This window comes from Vicugna pacos, chromosome 29 (genome assembly GCF_048564905.1).
Source record: "Vicugna pacos chromosome 29, VicPac4, whole genome shotgun sequence".
Lineage (NCBI taxonomy): Eukaryota > Metazoa > Chordata > Mammalia > Artiodactyla > Camelidae > Vicugna > Vicugna pacos.
Window position 1 is genome coordinate 20,998,275 of NC_133015.1, and position 16,199 is coordinate 21,014,473.

A 16,199-nucleotide genomic window follows, 5' to 3' on the forward strand; every position below is an offset into this window, starting at 1 on the left:
GATACTGGGTCCATGATTCTGTTTATGATGACTTTTGAAAAACAGAAACACACATACATAAAACAAGGTTTTTACAAACGGACATGAGACAAAGGAAGGCAAATGAATTTTCTTCCCAGGATTAGATTAGAGAATGAAAATCCCTAACACTGACCCTGTGGCTTCAGTCACTTATTTTATGGATCTCTGTCTTGTTCAGGTTGTGGTTTTTTTTTTTTGATCTTTCACTGTCATTTAATTTTCAGAAATAGGATTATCGCATGGAAATGAACTAAAGCATGAAATCAACCATGTTTTCATGACTGACCAGAACAGGGCAATCGAAAGAAAAAGGGAAGTGAGCGTCAGGGGAGAGATAAGAGGAGGGTGGAGGTGGAGAGGGTGCAGTGTGGTCTTGATTTCTTAGCCTCCTTTCAAGATGCATTGTTTAACTGTCAGTGTATGAACGGAAAAAGTAGTTAGAAAAAATTTTCTCAAGAAGCCATTGTGAGAAAAATGTGCTGTTTCATTTCAGCTAAGAAATCAAGAGTTCAAAAGGCATCTTCATATGCAAATTGAGACGTCTCTGACATCCGAGAGTGACTTGCAAACATCCTGCTCTGGCTTGTCCCCCAAGGTGGACAACATATTGGTGACAAATGACATCTCTTCCACTTTCCATGAACACATTTTATTCTAAAATTCACCCCCACTTCAACTCTCCCTTACTTCCAATTACCAACTGTTGTGGACTGTGTTTCTCAGTTCAATATGATTTATTTACCTTTGTCACAAAACTCAGATGTAGATTTAAGGGGCATCCCTTATATAAGTTTATGTTAGGTTCACCTAACATCTTATTACGGTACTGAAAGCCTTCACCTTTTCCTCTCCACTTGGGGATAAAAGAAAGCATTTTGGTTATCATATCCCATTGCTTATGTTTCTGTGCTCAAATCAACTAGAAACAAAGATGGTGGTTGTCCATACCTGGTCTCCGAGACAAACAAAATCTAGTAGACTTAAGAGAAACTTTATATAGTGTTACAAATACAAAATATATTGGGTACATGGAAGCTATAGCTTGAGTTATAAATTGATTAATAAAAATATCCAAAGAGGATGATGATAGAGCTTGCAAATGTTAGAGATAAATAGATTTAGAAGTTCTGTTAATAATTATCCAAGCTTGGAGCTGGGAAGAAAAAGATGCAATTGTCAGCCTGTGTATGGAGTTTTTTCAGCATAAGGTATTGTTATATTTTCTTCCCCACAAAGAGAGAGATAAGCACAGGGCTTATTAAGCAAGTGTGCTTTGGCTTAGAAGGATACGATGGATGACAGAAAACTCTGTACTGGCTAGAGAAATATTTTGATTTCCACTGCTGCCAAATCTTTTCTTCCCAAGCATACTGGAAGACTTTCTGCCTTCGGGGACAAAGACCAGTGGACTAGAAAACTAGTCTTTCTCTGACAGACAGAGGTTCAAGTGTAGCAGAGGGGATGGGGGGAGGGTGCACTGCAAGAAGCCTTAGAAGGGCAGCCAGGAGGTGGGGCTTCTGTCTTGCACATCTGACTTGCCCACATTCTGCCTGAGGTCTAAGTAGACACTAAAACTTCCCCCAAGCAACAAGCCCAAGACTAAATATGTCTCCCTGGTCAGGCACAGACTCAAGATGAGAAAACAAACAACCCTGACTTCTCACGCATTGTCAGTCTTAGCTGTGCTGAGGAAGAAGTCTCAGGTCATGAAACTGTCATTTGAAGACCAGGGGAGGGGTGATTTCTCTTTGTCCCTTTGTCCAATCACCCAAATAAATAGGTCCTGTTTTTTTTCTTTTCTGTATTCTCAGTATTAAAGTAAAGATATTGTATTGATTTAGCCTTGAGATGGGATAATGGAGAATTGGAACAAGCTGTAACATTTTCACGTGAATTCAAGAGTCAAGTCAGTCATGCTTTCATTTTCAGGTGGTACATCATATCTTGCAGGCAATGGAAATGATCATATTTCATTTCCACTAACCAAATGATTCAGTATCCTTAATATCACTTTCCAAAGAGGATTTTGAATCAGGGACAAGTTTTACCACTTCTCTTCTCTTGCTCCTTGGAGAATTTGCAATCTAGTGAAGCTGGATGGAACGCCTAAATTCAGAGCAGTCACTGAAAATAAATAGATGTAAAATTCACATCTATTAAAAAAAATTCTAGAACTTAAAAAAAGTCATCACACCCAAAGGGTGGCCAATTTAGTTTGGAGAAATCGGGATGAACTGTAGAGTCTGAATTTCATTTTATTTTTCCAATGTCCTAAGTCATAGAATTTCATCACCTCCTCAATTAACCTTGCATCAAAAGGGAGATAAATCCTTTGGGAAGCAGGTTTTCAGGACTTCCCTGCATTATTGCCTTTGAATTCACACCCAGATTGCTTGTTGTTGGAATTCAGATATTCAGGGGTTGACAAAAAAAAAAAAGCCTGCTTCCTCGGATACACGCTTCTCAGGGGCATTCATAGTAATCGTCAAAGAATTGCACCAAAACCTCACTTAGGATGGAAGCTACATATTAAAAATAGAAATTAATGAAGAACATCATGTTTTCTTTTTCCTCTAAAGTTACTCATCACTTTTCTCATCACATGTAGGGTTTCAAAAATAATAAGAAAAATAACCAAAGAGTGATAACAGTGCCCGGGACACCACCATATCTCTCTAAGCCTCTCTGCCTGCTTCTTTTCCAGACACAGGTGGAGAGTGAGAGGTGGCAGTTATTCAGAGGCCTGAAGTTTTTGCTTCCTCTTTTTAAAGAGTTCGCTACTTTTGGGGGGAGGGTATAGCTCAGTGGTAGAGTGCATGCTTAGCATGCACGAGGTCCTGGGTTCAATCCCCAGTACCTCCTCCAAATATAAACAAATAAATAAACCCAATTACTTCCCCCTCACAAAACAAACAAACAAAAGAGTTTACTACTTAAACCCTGAACCTTAGTTTTAGGAAGCTGATGATGAAATCTGTTGAGCAATGAGTTTCTTCCTCTCCGCCTCTCCTAACTTTCTGGTTCATTTAATCTCAGGGATATCTTTGAGGGCAGGGCGTTGACTTTGGTGAACCTCATAGCAATCACTCAAACCCATGGTTTCCTATTTAAATTCTTTCCTCACCTTGTCCTTTTCTACAGAATGTCTTGCCTTCCAGGCGGCAGTGAGACCTCAGTCCTTCGAATGCACAGGACCACGCTGTCTTGAGGCATTTCAGGTCCCCACCTCGTAGCTGTGTGACTGGTTCTGTCCTGGAACGAGGTGGTCTTTTACCCCTCAAGTGATTCCCCAAGACCCTCTCATCGGAAATCCTGCCGCTTTGTCACTGTGATGTTTTCAGAGCCCAAACAGCGTCTCCCATTTTATCTGAAATATCAGAGGAGGGTAGGTCCCCCACCTGTAGATAAAAGATAGGCCTTTTACAAGAGTTGGAGGCACGGTTCTTCAGTTCTCTTACAGAAAATGACTGCCTGAAGGGAAGAAAAAAGAGGTTTGGAGGTGATTACCAAGAAAAGGACCCCTGTTTTCTTGCCCACAGCACTCCTGGGATACAGTTGGTATCTCTCCCCCTCAAATTTCATTCCGTTTGGGTGTTTCACCCCCCCCCCCGAAGGTAGACAGAATCCCTTCCGACCTTGTTGAAGAATCTGGTCCTAAACTCCCTGAATGACAGCATAGCCAGGCTGTCACGTGGTTCAGAGCCTGTGCCCTCAGGAGGGAGGTGGCTGCGGTGGCCTGAATTCGGAAAGGTGTCAGGAAGGAGGTGGTATTTGAGTTGGGCTTAAAATGAACTTGAGTGGTGAGTCACCCGAGAATCAGGGGAGAGGAGAATGCGAGCGGAAGGAATGTAGTGGGAGAGGACCAAGGTCAGGCTTTCTGGGTACAAGGATGGAAGGTACAAGAGGTCGGTCTGGCCCAGGCTTCATGGAAGGCAGCTGTGAGGGACGTGGTTGTGAGGGAGGATTGCAGACAGGTCCCTGAAGATTCTCCCTGCTCGGCAGAGGGGAGTCAGCACTGTATTCCTTGGGCACTGGGGAGCCATTGAAGAATTCTGAGCAGGGGTGTGATAGTAAAATAGTCCTTCATGAAAATGAATTTGGTAGCTGTGGGTAGGATGGTTTGGGGGGTGATGATGGGTGGTGGTTACAAAGCAAGTGCCTTGGCTCTGGTAATAAGAATTAAGGGTCTTGAAGGACTAGTGGTTATCAGTGGGGAGAGGGAAGGGGGAGGGGCAAGATGGAGGTGGAGGATTAAGAGGTACAAGCTATCAGGTATAAAATAAGCTACAAGGATGTGTTGTACAACATGGGGAATAGAGCCAGTATTTTATAATCACTATAAATGGAGTATAACCTTTAAAAATTGTGAATTACTATATTGTATACCTGTAACATATAATATTGTACATCAACTATACTTCAATTTAAAAAATATGATGTTGTAAAATAAATACACAAATAAATTTTTAAAATAAAAAAAAAAGAATTAAGGGGCTCGACTTGAAAAAGAGCCATGAGGATGGAGAGATGGGGGCAAACACTGCGAATGTGGTCTCATTAGGAAGAAGTAATTGGATGGATTGGCAGGGGCCAAGGAAGAGGAAGAAGAAAAGGTGTATCCAAGGTTCTAAGCCTGAGCGACTGCAAGAATGGCGATCCCATAAACAGAAATCAGGAACGCGGGCAGAGAGGGTTTGGGAGCTGGGACGCTTGAGAGAGATGTTTATAGCTACTGTGGATGGAGCTTTACAGACATTTTAGATTAACAACAACAGCAGAAGTTTGGCCAAGTTTTGAACGCCAAAGGAGGAGAGGATTGAAATACTGCAGAGAATTGTGAAGAATGATTCAGAGGAAAATGCCCACCTTGTCACATTTGGAAGGAAGGTTAATTTTTAAATGCTCTCAATCCATTTGGCTTGGGTAGGTAAACATCTTCCTAGAAAATCTCTCCGGAAATTGAGTTTATAGCTCCTTATATAATCCTTCAATATTTACTTTCTGGCAAGGAAATTCCATGCCCCATGAAAGGATCCCTTGTGTTTACTACTACAACTAAATAAAAATAAATGCCAAACAAGGTGGCTCTGAAAAGTTAAAAAAAAATTACACCGAAGCACTCCTATTAATATTTTATTAAGGAAATCGCACTATTTACTTCTAAACAAGGGTGAATTATCTCTATCAAAGCACTTTTTATTGCAAAACAATTAATTTATTCCCCCGTCCCACCTCCAGGTCCCCCAAAGGTCGTAGTTATAACTGAACAAGCCTGCTGCAGAAAACACAGAAACTGCTGGAAGTGTTATTTTCAGCTCTTTTGAAAAAAATCATGACCAAAAATTTTTGTGGGTTTATCAGGTAGTGTTAACATTAGGTTGCTTTTGTAATTGTCTTTCTAAAGTATTTATTTAGAGGACATAGGGAGAGGGAGGAGGGTATAGCTCAGGGGCAGAGTGCATGCTTTGCACGCACGAGGTCCTGGGTTCAATCCCCAGTACCTCCCCCAAAAGTAAATAAGAAAGCCTGATTACCTTCCCCCACAAAAAAATTATAAAGAAGAAGAAGAAATAGAGTACATGGAGCTATGCACCATTCTATACCCAACGCTTTAACAGGGACCTAACACTTTTTACAAAGGCAGTGATTCTTCGAGCTCATGTTTAGAATATACATGCCAAATGCCGTGTCAAATGCTCGACAGGAATTATGTCACGTATCTTTTCGACAACTGGCGGAAGAGGGTTACCACTGCGGTCCATCTGTGTCATTCGAAGCTTCTGTATCTGCCGATTCACTTGCTCAAATGTCCTTGTCACCCCGCAGGGGTACTCACCGCACTTTCACGGTCATTCGCGGACACGCACCTGTGTGGAGCAGGCGGAAGTCTGCGTTGCTTGATGCCCCTGCTCCCAGGGGACACTCTGATCACCTTGTCTCAGCCCCACAAGTAAACAGGTGTCCTTTATGGGGCTCTCCCTAGTGCTGTCTCTGCATTTGCGTGCGTTACGTTGGTGATCCGGTTGTTTGAAACGGCCCCCAAGCACAGCGCTGCGGCCTGCGCCTGGGTGCGAGCAGGTGGCGGTGGGCCTCGTGGGGAGAGCCCGCGTGTCAGGGCAGCCTCGCTCAGGCCTGACTTACAGGGTCCAAGGCTGCGAGTTCAGCGTTAAGCAGTCAACAACAACGTAGATTCAACAAGGCGTCTTTAAACAAAACACAGAAAACAAGGCCGGGTGTTGATGGGTTCACTACTGTGACCAGAGGAACCTAACCCCGTGTCTCCCGTAGGGGTAACGGCTCCGAGCTCACGAATTCAGTGTTTGCAGCGATCCTTGGAGCGTAACCACCGTGAAGGCGGGAATCCTGCGCTGTCTGCGTCTGGTAAACGCGGGCGCCCGGGGGCGGTCCGCTCTTCAGCGCAGCGCGCGATGCCGCTCTGTGCAGTGCAACGGCTCTGATACTCTGCCGCCTCCAAAAACTTCTGCTCCTCCCCACGGCCTCCCGTGGTTTGCATTTTCTGCTGCGACCATTTGCCTTCTGAGGACGCCGTCTTCCGCTTGGAGTCTGAGATGGCTCGCTTCCTGCTGGCACCGGTACCCAGCCCTGGGCGCTCCGCCCCGCGCAGGCGCCGGCAGCCACTCTGCTGGGTCCCCCGGGCACGCGTGTCCCCGGCACCTGGACGCGTGGGCCACAGGCTGTCCGGGCGGAAGGAAAGTCAGTCCGTGAACACGGTCAAAGGAACTGTCACCCTTTGTCCTCATGCCCAGGAATTCTGAGCGCAACACCTGCGGGAAGCTGTTCTGCCTACATGTTCCTCCTTGGCCAACACTTTATTCCTTGGCTGTTTGCTTTAATCCACCCGCCACAGTATATACTCATCCAAAACTTCCTGAGAAAAACGTATCTGTTTTCAACCACTTAAGGGAACTGGAGCATTATAATGTGCGAACACAAAAGTAGCGACAGCACGCATTTCCGTTTAACAGAATACAAAGTCAACACGCACCTTAGTTTGCAAACCTTTGCTCTCAAAGAGCTCGGAGCTTCCAGCGACTGGCATCTGTGCTCCTAAATTTACTTTGTTATTCTGGAAATTACTTTTTTTTTCCCTGAATATAAAACTAATACATATTTATTGCAGATTATTTGGAAAACACATAAAAGCAGAGACAAGACTAGAGAAGGTCGCCACTAATCCCGTCGTCCCTCACGTATGATTCCTCTTAGTGTTGGGGCGTGCGTCTCTTTAGTTTTTCTCTCGCTTACAGTTTATATATAGTACGAAATGGTGCATTCCATGCTATAAATATTTTTCTGTGTCTTTACAGACAGTTATTACTATCAAATGATAGCAAAATAAGCTAGTGCATGGGTTCCCCATAAATTATTTAAAGATTTCATATAGCTGTATATTCAGGTGGCTTGCTTATTTTTCTTTATATTATAAAACAACTCTACAATAAGAATCCTTGTAGCTAAGTCCTTGCACAAATCTCTAGTTATTTTCTTTGGAAAAATTATTAGAAATGAAATTGGTAGATCAACAAAATGCAGATTTTTGAGGCCTTTGAAAGACTCACACCCAGCAGCAGTGTAAACATTGGTTAGCATCCAAACATCTTTTACTCTTTAACTGAAGTTCCTGTATGCCAGCAAATATATTAGCAGTACAGTGGGCAGGCAGGGAGAGGCCTAGAGAAATAAACTTCAAGGACGATGTTTTGGACTAAGATCACTACCTGTTAAATCGTCCAAGTATTGATAGCAGAAAGACGAACCAGACTGAATGTGTGTGTAGATGTCTCTGTTTGACAGCTGTCCTAAGGGGCCCATTTTCCCCCACAGCATGTACCAGACCGTCCTGAATTAGGATGTGTACTTGAACTTGCCTGGAATAGTTGCTGTAATGGGATAGTGACTTTCGAACAGCTTACACTCAGGACCTCTCTTTTAACTGGCCAAATTCCCAAACAACACTCATCTAGAGCTCGGAACACTGAGGAATAAAGTAACTTCTGCAGGTGTAGTTGCTGCAGGGTAGAGCTGCACTGGGTAAGCTCTCGATAGTGATGAAGTAGAATCATTTACTACAGAAGATCTGAACCTGCAGCTGCTTGAATCTATTTCCATCTCTTGGAAAGACAGCCATTGTGTCATCCATGTATGACATCATTGGCTAACTTGTAACCATTATGTCAAGAGAAAACCACTATCACCATCACCACCACATCAGTCTTTCTGCTTAGAGAGTAATTAACGATCAATTCTTAGGACAAGCAAGATACGTATTGTTTACATCTAGCAATCAAGAAATAGGCGTCCGCAGCTCTGCCTCCCATAATGTGAATGTGAAATGAATTAGATCCAATAGAACATTAGCCCTGATTTCTGTCAGATCAAAATTTCTTTCTGGGATCTGAACAAATCAGATGGCAGAGAGCACTGGCATTCTTCCTTTTCACCAAAGAAACTTGTATCATGCATGGTTTCCATTTATATGTGACCGAATTTGTCACAAAGGCAAGAATTTGGTCCTTTGTCTTCTGAGTAGCTGGTGGTGGTAGTGAGTGTAATTTACACTGGGAACTGTGCTTGCAGGGCAATTCACTCATGCACTGGCCAGCAGCCCAAGTGCTGCTGTTAGGGCATGCAATGCGGTATGGAGGGCTGTTTGTCTCTGAGGTTCCTCCCACCCCTTCTTGTTCTGTCTTCACTTTCTGTCCTTCCCACTTCCTCTCTCACAGTCTGAGTCACAGAGAAGAAAGATCTGATAAACTTTCAGTAAGTTGATAATGCTTGTTACTCCTCCATGGCTATTCTGACCGTAAAGTAGGGTCACAAGAAGGCAGAGACCCTTAACAAAAGAGCGATTAATTTCCAGTGCATGCTCCCCTGCCATTTCCAGATGTATGCACATGTTTATGGAGGTGTAGACTTATTTTGGTGGGAAGAGGGTGAGAAATGTCAGAATCAATCACAGGAGAATGCATCCTCTGTAATGCAGTTGTTTTTATCTGGCCCAAGGATTGTTGACTGATTTGACAAACTGTCAGTGTAAACAGTCACTTAGTTGGTGGAAGGCTCATTCCTTTTTCATTTATAGCTCTGTCTAACTCCATCCGTTCCCCTACTATTACAGGAGCAGAATTTAGAAGCTGTTAGTGATTTGATTACTATTCAAATCAGTGACTATTTTCTTGCATTGTTAAAAAAAATTCTTCATGGTTCATTTCACCAAATTTCTGCTTGATTATCCTGGAAATGTTTGCATTGCTCATTGTTTTCTTTTTGAACTAGGAAAAATATTGCTACAGTTCCTACTCAGTAGTGGAACACGTAGGGTTTTAGAAGCGATCAACAAGATAAGTGTATCTGGTCCTGTATTTATACTCCAGGGTATCCTGTTCTTTTAGAATTCAAATTTCTTTTTAGGCACAAATATCTACTCATAAAAGGCAAAGAAAGATTGAAGAGACTGTATTCGAACAAACAGGAGCTTTTCTAGTGTGATTTCATGGTACATATCTTCTAAATTATTTTATGTGCTTTTATTTAGAAGAAAATTTTACTTTATCCTTTTGGTAATAGGTAGCATACATTAGAATCTACAGGACGCATTATCGTGTATTTTTGTCTTTCGTTTTGTTTAGAGGGGTAAACGCTAAAAAGAAAAATACTCTCTTTGGTCTTTTAGGACAGTTATTACTATGCATTGGACAGAAAAAAGTTCCATAGAGATTTTCAGTTTATTTGTTACCCAATTTTTAATGACTTCATTTTACTTCAGGAGCCTCTCTCTGGGTAGACCAAGCTACGAGGATTTTTCATCAGTGTGAGAAAATAGTTCAGTGCTGCAAAGGAGTACGTGCCTTGTAGCTTTTGTTGAGTTGGCCCAGAACAATTCAGGAGCTAAAATCCAAATAAAGGTAGTAAATATCACACAAGTCTCTGCCCAGAGGTTCTGTTTCTTAGGCTGTTTCTGAAGAAGTCATTTAATTTCTCAAGCTGCATCCACTGTTGCTCTGATGTTTTAGTTTCTTTGATTCATTCTCTCCAAGTACCAACAGTATTCACTGTACCAAGTTTCATTAACACAGTGACATCCTGCTGTTTTTGAAAATAGATCACAGCATTTAGAAAGGGCATTCACACCACCACCGCCATCAACACCATCATCACCAACATCATCAACGTGATTCTGGTTGGTTTCTTGGAGTAAGCTCATCTTTGTGGGATTTCACAGAGCAAAAGTGGAGTAAAGATGCATTTCCCAGCCATGGCGTGGGATGTCTCCACAGTGGGGACAGATGCTGTGTGGAACGTGTCACAAGACCCAGTGGGAAAATCACTAGGCAGGCCCCCAGCATTCTGGAGTCACACCATTTCATGAGCAGCATAGGATTATATGCTTTTTGAAAAGCACCTCCTGGTGTGATCCGGGCTTTGGAACACCCGGTGACCATTCATCTGGTCTGTCCATCGTGAGATCCACAATCTGTCAAGATGGCAAACACATAGAAGCCTAGCTCCGGAGAAAACTATTCTTGGCAGCAGAGCAATTTCAACTAGGAAAAGTAATTTTTGAGCCAGTTAAGGTATTATCTGGAATTTCAGCATCCAGATAAAGCTTGTGTATTTGGGGTAAGCCTGCTTTGGGGGTTCAAGACTTGTAAAACTTTGCCCTGCCCTGTATTTTGAAGCAGAAAAAAAAAATCTTTATACAATTGGCCCTAAAGAGACAGCATTTTACCTTGACCTCTGGGGGTGTGGTGTTGCTACAGCCCAGGTCAAGAGCTTCCCTGGTTTTCGGTGGTAGGAGACGATCGCGGTGTGGCCCTGTAAGCTACATTCCTTCACCCCAGGCAACCAGACAGAAGAACCTGACTCCCGGATGCCCGATAAATAACCCAGTGGCAAATGGAACCTGAAAGAGAGCAGGAATTGCCTCAGGCATCTTCCAAAGACTAATTATGCTTTTGGGAGACCTCTGCTTTTAGAGATTTAGGAAGCAAAATAATCAGTTTTTCTCATATTGAATTCATGGTTTAAACAGTGGGTGAAGTCATATTAGGAACTTGTATCTTTGCTTCAGGGAAGGCTTAGCTTTGCATTTCCTGGGGCTCCGATACCCTCCTGAACATCTGGTACACCCGCCTCCCCAGTTCTGCTGCTCAGCCTGCTCTCAGCTCTCCCGCTGTGCGCCTGCTGGGCCCTCCGTTCTCCCTGGGTCTTAACAGCTTCCAAGTCTTTGCTCTGTTGGAAATCCTCCCCTCTCATCCCTGCCTCCTGGTATCCGACCCATTCTTGAAGGTCTAGTTCAAATATCACTTCCTTGAAGAGACCTCCTCTGGTCCCCAAAACTAGGATCAATCTCTCCTTGCCAAGATGATTCACAGCACACAGAACTCATCACATTCAGTTGCGTTAACAAAACCTATTCAGTACAAGTGTATCTCCTTTTTGGAGTCACAAACTGAAGCAGGGACTTCTCCTCCCCTCCCCCTCTCTCGTCCCCTCCCCTACGGTCCCCTCCCCTCCTGTGCACACAGCCTGTGCAGGTCCTTACTCCCTGGATGTCAACACTTAACACAGACCCCTACCACTAAGGGCTTAATTGTCTGCCCCCAACCCCACCCCGTCCCTCAGCCAGACTGCAAACTTCAGGAGCGGTGGTGGTTCTGGAAGCATCTTGGGGGCCACTGGATCCAGTGTTCAAATCCGTGGAAGAGCGTATAAACCATGGGAGGCAATGAACACATACTTGTTGTTGCTTCATCACTCTGCACTTCCTTTCACAGTGCATTAAAATGAACAACAATTTTTTCATTTGGGTCAAACTGCATTTACTAATAAACCTTTCCAATCTGTCAAGTGCTTTTGGAAATGAAATAATATTGTTGTCTCAGCCCAGCTCAGGCTCCTAAAGCACAGACCAGGCACTGTTGTTAATGACTTAAGAAACGCGCTGGAAGATGACCAGACTGTTGATGTAGTTGAGAGTGAACTTCTGCAGGCACTTGGCCTCTCTTGAGTCAGCAAAAGCCACAAGGTTGGACTAGAAGCAAGATCCACAAATGAACACAGGGTACTTTTCCAAGGTAACTTTCCCTTTAACAAAAGGAGCTTTGGGAGCAACTTGTAATCCAATGTGTATTCCTATAACTTCTCAACATGTGAAAATCAGGAATTACAGCAAACTGAAAACTATCATGGGCCAACCTAAATACATTAGACATATGTACAATTTACACCTGCGGTTTTCTAATTTTGTGATTTGTAATAAAACTGTCAGGATGTGGTACGAGAGTTGGCAACGTGTTTCAGCGTAAACACTGGTACCTCAACCAGCTAGCTGTCCTGCAGAGGAAACTGGAACTTGGGACAACTTCGCCCGAACGGCGTGAACGTGGTGAGTTCCATCTCCTCGGCCTCCGTGAAACCCGGTTCCCCAAGTTTAGAAACTGTTTACATAAAATAACACTAAATCTTAGACCTTCTCAGATGTGCCAACCCAAGATTGAACAACATCACGACTGACAGAAACTGGGGGAAAGGCTTCACCCTTCTCTAAAGTAGGCCTTTTCATGGAAATAAAATAGGGGCTTTTTTTTTTTTTTCTGAGTTAAAATTTGGTTCAGTTTAATTCAGGACTGCTGTTGGCTCACCATTCTCCCAGCTGCACAGCATCTTTGGAATGTCCTTAGAAACCAGGGACCAGGCTTCTTCACTCCCGCGAAGACACACATGCAGAGTGGAGATTGTCCGCTGCCTGTGTTTAGAAGTCTGCAGGCCTCCCCTTTCCAGTTCCTTCCTAATTAATCACGCCTGACACTTTCCAAGAGAAGAACAATGAGGTTGAAATGCAATGAAAGCTGGTTGTGTGGATTTACCCACTTTTACTCACTTACTCGGAATTAGGGTCATTTGGGGGAAAATTGCCCAAAATGAGCAAACACAGACAGCATTGCACGTGCTTCCTTTTCTCCTATATAGTTGAACAATAACCTCCTCCCTGGCCCGCACAGGCTTTCCTACATTCATATCTATGTCTTGGCCCATTTTTGCAAACCTTCCACTTTTTAAAAACTCTTTTATTGAAGTGTAGTTGATTTACCATGTTAGTTTCAGGTGTACAGCAAAGGGATTCAGTTACACGTATACATACATGTCTATATTTTCTTTTCAAATTCTCTTACATTCCTTGTTTACCTATTTTATATATAGTCACGTGTGTCTGTGAATCCCCCCAAACCTTCCCCTTTTCAACTTTGGATCCATAATAACTCTTTTGACTCTGATCTTTAAATGATTTTGTGTGTAGTGATAAAAATGTTTGAACACATCACAACTTGATAAACGTCTTCATCACAGTTACACAAAGCAGTTACGGGTGGATTCTGGAGTCAAACTACATAGATTCAAAACCCAACCCCCCAGTTTCCTAGCTGTGTGACCTACGGCAAGTTACTGACCCTCCAAGCTTTCGGGCACCACCTCTAAAATGGACCTAATAATTGAACCCATCTCTCAGGGTCGTTCTGAGAAGAAACGAGATCGGGTTTGTAAATAGCTCAGCAGCGTCTGCTAGGCAGCAAGGGCTCAGCAGCGTTAGCTCTTGTTTATATGTGGGTTATCATCACTGTGCAGTCTTCTAATTTTAAAAATTCCCCTGGGAATATCACCTCATTGAGCCCTTCATTATAATCGTAACTGGGCCATCCTAAGTTATCTCTGCCAGCGAGGTGCTTCAGGCCGCACCTTACAGAGCACTGATACTAATTCATTTCTTTTTAATTTATCAAGGGACCTCCATCAGCTACTAATTTAGCAGGGCCCACGTCTCCCGGTGTGTCCTTGAGCAGCGATTAGGAGGTGGAGTCCGGAGGGAGGGAAAACGCGAACTGCCTGGTCTCCCAGCTGTTCAACTTCTCGTTCGCCAGGATGGCTCTCAGCAGCAAGCAGGAGGCAGGAAAAAGCGTGTTCTGCGTTGGAAATTTGATTTAATGGGTTCTGCACACAGAACTTTCACTTTCAGCCCTGTCAAGCCCCAAATCCACGAAATACAACCTGTAAGGTCCCCAGTCCGCGGTGAGTGGCCTAGAGGTCAAAGGCAGTCTGGTTCGAGGGGCGATCTGATCTTGTTCAAAAGCGGCTCCTGCAGCCTGGCTTTAGACGAATGTGCCCCAGTGTCACCTGGGTTCTGGGGGGCAGGACCAGGGAGGTTAGTATTGGCCTCTTTGGAGCAGGGAGACAAAACCCTCTCTGGATTTCTTTCCTTGTTTCTTAACGTTTGATTTAGGCCGACTGAGGTGGCCGTCGTTGAGGTCACAGGTCCACTGGTTCCACGCACAGAAGGGCTGATTGCGGTGCGGCCCGTGGCCCGGGCAACACGACACTCAGCTCCTCCAGGGCTCAGGGGACAGGGACACCACTGAGGGGTCCAGGGTCTGTTTGCTGAAATTGGGAAGGAAAGGGCTACTTCCATCTTCTTTGGGGAGGAAATTGTTCCTCTGCCTTGTTTTCCTCTATTTTAACTTGTTGACTTTTATTATAGTCAAGACTCATCGAGGGGATAAATAATTCTAGAATCTTCAACGATATTTATCAGAGACAATCATCTCAGGATAAATTCTTGTCTTCTCTCTTTATCTTGATTCAAAAAAACAATCACACACTATGTGCTTAAATTGAAACAGGTTTTTACAGCTGAAATCTTAATTCTGATGCTGAATAGTTGTTTTGCGTTGGTCCCTTAATATTTCTGACGTCTACTTTTGCAGGTAAAAAACGAGGGGCTTGGAACAGATGAGCTACGATGCCCCTGTCAGATTTTAAAACTTAATTTATAAAGGCATACATTTCCCCACCCCCCGCTCCAGTCAGTCCCAGATAACGTGCTATTTTTCACAAACATTGCTGATATTGCATTGATTTTCAGTTGCCAATGAAACAGAACAATGTGACCCATTTAAAAGTTAACTCAAGAGAGAATATTACCCACTGGTTATCAATCCTTCTATTTAATCCTCTTGATAAAAACCATATGATAGAAACATTTTCTTTGCTGCTAAACTAATAGCAGTCTAGACTGCATTTGATAACACCGTTCATGCACTCTGTAGTAGCTCTGAACAATGATTTCCTATTTGTTGCCAATTCAGTTTGCTTGAGTTGAGAAGAAGGAGAAAATTCACTTTCACATTCACCTATCCTGAAAGACTGCATAGTTAAAAAGACATATGGCTTCTCCAGGCCATTAGAAACTGTAACTGCTAATTTCAATGTGAATTGCTCTTATGCCTATGACCCAGAAGTGACTGCGATGAAGATCCTAAGAAATTTCTTTTTCAGTTTTAAGAAAACATTCTTCTGTTCACATCCACGCTTTCTTGAATGAATTAAAGGATGTTTACTAAGAGAGGAAGGAAAGCAGTAGGAAGCACCATTATTTTAATGAACAACTCAGTTCACGGATGTAGTTTCCTAAATTTTATCTGTTTAACAACAATCTGGCTAATGTCTCTCCACTGGGGACAACTAAAAGATTGTAAAAACCTGTTTCCTTAGGGGGGCACAAGGCTTGGAGATACTGGGTATGATGTCAATGGTTTCTCAGCTTAATATTCAATTTTAGTAACAAAGTTCCTATTCCTGACTGAGGCAAATACCAGCGTACATATTTTTAATGATATATTAACTTCTACATGCATAATTAAAAAAAACACCATGAGGTGATGGCATGTTAGCCAATAGACATTCTGCACACAGAGATGCTTAAGAAATGCATTTTAAAAACAAAAAACCACTCGTTAACACTGATAATATTTCTCGTAATCCTTTCCCATCTCTGATATCCTATCTGGGAACAGTCCACACGCACAGACATAGATGTGTGCAGTTGTTGATGGTGGGGAAGGAGGACACAGCCCTCAGTGGCAGCAGTGGTGGTGCTGATGGGGTCGGGAATCCGGGTCACAGCGGGGAGCACTGTGGTGCTCCCTCATCTCCGAAGGCAGCTGCTGAGCAAGTTACCCAGGAGAGGGGGAGGGCAACACTGCTCCAGAAGATGCCTCCGTCTCCAGCTCACATTTAACAGCACTGATACGGAGAGAGAATGGAAAGTGAGTGACGGGAGCAAAGGACAGAAGGAGATGGAGGGTGAGGGAGAGAGGAGGAGG

General features: G+C 43.4%; 1 long non-coding RNA gene and 1 other non-coding gene across 2 annotated transcripts; one reads left to right on the forward strand and one right to left on the reverse strand.

Annotated features, from left to right (window-relative positions):
* Positions 1-1,001: 1,001 nt before the first annotated feature.
* On the reverse strand, positions 1,002-6,036 carry LOC140690195 (uncharacterized). Its single transcript, XR_012065375.1, has 3 exons — positions 5,889-6,036; positions 3,146-3,419; positions 1,002-2,145 (listed from the first exon to the last, which is right to left on the reverse strand). It is a non-coding gene; the product is annotated as an uncharacterized lncRNA (long non-coding RNA).
* Positions 5,455-5,527, forward strand: TRNAA-UGC (transfer RNA alanine (anticodon UGC)). The gene has a single exon. It is a non-coding gene; the product is annotated as a tRNA-Ala (tRNA).
* Positions 6,037-16,199: the final 10,163 nt, after the last annotated feature.